General features: G+C 41.8%; 1 non-coding gene across 1 annotated transcript; it reads right to left on the bottom strand.

The window, feature by feature from the left end:
- Positions 1–624: 624 nt before the first annotated feature.
- Positions 625–698, bottom strand: Trnat-ugu (transfer RNA threonine (anticodon UGU)). Its single transcript has one exon. It is a non-coding gene; the product is annotated as a tRNA-Thr (tRNA).
- Positions 699–4245: the final 3547 nt, after the last annotated feature.

Genomic DNA, 4245 nt, shown 5'->3' on the forward strand with positions numbered 1-4245 from the left:
GAATTACGATCGCCATCTCCAACTGTACTGAAAATAACAAGCAGAGATGATAAATTAGCCCCGCTGTATAGAAATCTACCTATTTAGACTCAGCAACCTAATTTTCTTGGATGTAAGACTAAATTAATTACGGAAGTTTGAGTAGAAGAGATCGGCTTCGGTGAAAATACTCATTAATCAAAGTGAGCATGTTTCGGATTACTTACCAACAAGATGACAATCAAAGCACAGCCACAATTAGCTATTCTCTTCTATTTCCGCCTACCATAATTTCACCATTGTTCTGTATGAACTGGTGTCGTTATTTCAGGTCTCAAATTTTTCCTTTTCCTGGTGGATCAGCCCTCTCACATTTCTGCTTCTTGTTTTTCATTATTCAGCACTTGTCGCAATGTTTCAAAACTTCTCATTTAACGTTTCCTGTTACTCGCCTCTCGTGTGTTGTACTTCATGTACGGCGCATTTGAATGTGCTTGTCGATTTACTCGAGGGGAATGTACCCTCTCACCAACGCCACTGCTTTGCATAACAACTCCCGTTTTGCGGGATATACCTCTTAATGAAATCCAGACCATTAGCTGCTTACAGGCGTTGATAAATATCAACGGGGCAGTTGAAAATGTGTGCCCCGACCGGGACTCGAACCCGGGATCTCCTGCTTACATGGCAAACGCTCTATCCGACTGAGCCATCGAGGACACAGCTGACATCGTCACTGTAGGGACTTACCTCTGGCACGCTCCCCGTGAGACCCACATCTCCAACTTACTGTCCACACATTGCATTTGTAGTGACCCTGCCCACTATACTCATTACTCGCGGCAGACATTCTACTGATTCCCGTAAGCTTTTGAGCAATGTGAGTGCATCCGCACGGAATAAGATCATTGGCCGGCAAGCCTTAACTATATGAAGATAGTATCTGTTCTTCCGGACATGTACGAAAGAACAGATTCCATCTTCATATAAACTTCTTAATGTTCTGTGGGAACGTTTTAAGAATCTCCTCTGTTTCTTTTATGACTCATTTCCAACTTGTCTGTTTTTCATGACAAATAGGCATTAGGGCTCTTTACCCTGTTAATATTTCACAAATGCCTCCCTTTACTATGTAGAACGAAACTGTTTTCCCTATCATTGCTTCTTGTTCTCATTTTCTCAATTTTTACTCACACACTCGGCCCTGTTGTCCGGTAGTATAGTGTCGCAAAGTGACTGGTCACATCGGATCAAAATTTCTTTACTACAGATGTCATAGTTGCCCTCATACAGTTCTTCGTAATCATTGTAGCTTCACTATACTCGACAGACTGTCCACTGTAACTAAAATCTAAGTCGTTCCTCACCATCCCATGGGAGAATACGTTCTCGGTCCATATAAATAAATGCCGGCCGGAGTGGCCGAGCGGTTCTAAGCCCTACAGTCTGGAACCGCGCGACCGCTACGGTCGCAGGTTCGAATCCTGCCTCGGGCATGGATGTATGTGGTGTCCTTAGGTTAGTTAGATTTAAGTAGTTCTAAGTTCTAGGGGACTGATGACCTCAGATGTTAAGTCCCATAGTGCTCAGAGCCATTTGAGCCATTTTGTTCGAAGTTTTCTGTAATTCCTATATGATTGGAGTCTAGTTCTTGTTTCACAGCTAGTTCTCACCTTCAATTATTTATCATTATTTTCCGCCTTGTCCTTCGTCTTATATTGTCTAGGTGATCTCAGTCGGACATCTTTTAGGATGTTTTCTTTCTCTCGTACTGCTACCACTGTAGAGTCAAATAGTAGTTTATATCGTGAGAAAGGAAGGGCAAGATGTTAGTTACATATCTTGGTTAACGCTTCTACCAGCCAGTTTAAAAACCGTTTGCGAATGCTATTATCTTCACGTTAAGCCCTGGCATTGTTTCTGTTTCCCTCTTCCGATATGCATATGTCAGATATTTGTGGCGTGGTAGAATCCTAGGTTAGAGTGTGTACTACTGCCCATTACGTCAGTGCTGGTTTCATTTTTTCCACAAATTTCTGATATTCCTCATTCAGTTGCCATATCTAGTGCTTTTTTGGTAGCACTGGGGTTAGTAAACTTCTGTATGAACTTCCCCACAGAAATTTGTGGATTCTTGAGCAACTCTATTTGTCTTAGTCCACGAGGTGTTAAATACTTACCTTCTGAAAGTTTTTCTATATTGAGTGTATTACAACCAGATTTTATTACATGTACTAAGTATTTGATTTCTTCTCTTGAGAATCCATACTTCTGTAGGAGTTACCTTATCAGCTGGCAGTTCAGTTAGAATGTATGTATTTCCGCCACAACATCTTCTACTTAGTACCAAAGTGACCCCCATAATTAGAAAGGTAGTGTGTAATCTGAGGCTCGAATAAAACAATTAACTATGAAATTCAAACTAAAGTGGAACTCTTCCCTCGGCATAAAGGCTGCTAGTTGTTTGGAATCCCTTCTCACATCCATTTATAAAGAAAATGATAGAGGACAAGCCTACATTATAATATGTCAGATCTGACCAAGAGGTACGTTCGTCAGCTCGTGGAGCGGACAGTGGTAGGATCGAGCGAAATGTCGCGGTAATTAAGATTATGGACTCATTATTGGGTGCACGGCGGTCATCCAGATTTTGATTTTCCGAGATTTTACGTAATAGTTTAAGGTGAATTTCGTGACAGCTTCTTCGAAAGGGCGCGGATGATTTTCTTCCCCAGTCCGATCTTGTGCTTCGTCCCTAATTACCTCATCGTTGATGGAACATTAAACGCTAATCTTCCTTCCTTTCTTCCATGTCATAGGCTGCTCATCAGACAACTAGGCCGCGTCGTGAAGCACGTGGTTCATTCACTGCGGAAAAGCCCAAAATCTTTTTACAAGAAGTAAAAGTGGCATCTAGCGTTTTGTGGCTCAGCATCTTACGGAAGCTGAAATTGGGGTGGTGGTGTTTGCGATTCGGGTGAAAACACCCTAGAAATGAAAAGAGAGGCATAGTCACCATTGAGCGATGACGTGTGAGGAGTTGACTCAGCTTTCGTGGTTCCAGACACCTATTTCCTTGATTACACCAACACAACACCGTGCAACTTTCGAGACAAAAGCAGTATAGTGTGTAAAATGAAATTAATTAGCACTCTGTTTAGGTTACATACTGTATCCTTTAAATGCAGTTCGGTGTACTTTATTTAAACACTTCTACTCCGCTAGAGGAAGGTATCATGAAATTAATGCGGTAATGGAGTCGCCTACCCATTGAAGAATTTCCCAAAGTGTACGGAAATGCTGCTGCCTACATGCATACTTTTGGTCAAATTGTTGTTAGAAAATCATTTTTTTTTCCCAGAAAGGTCCCATCTCTATTGTCGGACATGGTAAAACATTTACGTCTTGTGCCAGCTCGGACAGATTTTTGTCACTCGTGAGTAAAATGAAATGCCACCTCTCGGAAATTAAGTAACTTTTATGTACTTATCCTCTGTTTTAACTTTTATTGGTTAGCACGGCCTGCTATGATCACGTTTCTGTAGTAAAAGTGTCTTAACTAGCCGCTATTGCAGCTTGCATAAAGCTGACGGTCCGCCATAGAGCTCTGTCTGCTCACAGCCGCTAGCGAGCACTCTACGTGAAAAAGCTTGCTATAGAGGATAGCGATTTTGTATTTTTAAATTTCTCTACTTTTTGGCTACGTTCGATGGATGATCGCGTTGAGCATAAATATGTCTTCACAATTCTGTCTCGCCCAGCAGCCATCTAACTTCTCCTTTGCCTTTATCCATCGCTATGTGGGAATTTTCATATAGCCTTGTACTCAGCCCGATCACTCTCCTCGTTTCCATTTACCGAATTATCGTTACACAGGAATCTCACATTTTTAGAGGCGATTTAATGTTTCCTTTCCCTTTATTAGTGTGGCATCTGTTTTAGTCTGCTTGATAAGTCTCAAAACATATCTTCATGTTCCTGTAGCACACCGAGAAATTCTTCCTTCTGATTTTCTGCGCTTTTTCCGCCTATACTGTTTACCTAACGTAAGTTATCCTCACTTCCCAGTCCCCACTCCTCAGGCATTTTTTCTTCCCTGTGTTTCTCTTCTGCTCTTCTGTTGTAAGTTTAGGGCGCAATGGGACCCCATCCTTATGGATCTTTGGCAAACCGTATATCTACGTGGAACGGCCGCACCAGGACGTAGTTTTTCAATAGTGTCCTCAGGTAAGGAACTCTTCTTCAGAAGTGAAATTTTAGTCCGTT

Source organism: Schistocerca nitens, chromosome 3 (assembly GCF_023898315.1).
Source record: "Schistocerca nitens isolate TAMUIC-IGC-003100 chromosome 3, iqSchNite1.1, whole genome shotgun sequence".
Taxonomy (NCBI): domain Eukaryota; kingdom Metazoa; phylum Arthropoda; class Insecta; order Orthoptera; family Acrididae; genus Schistocerca; species Schistocerca nitens.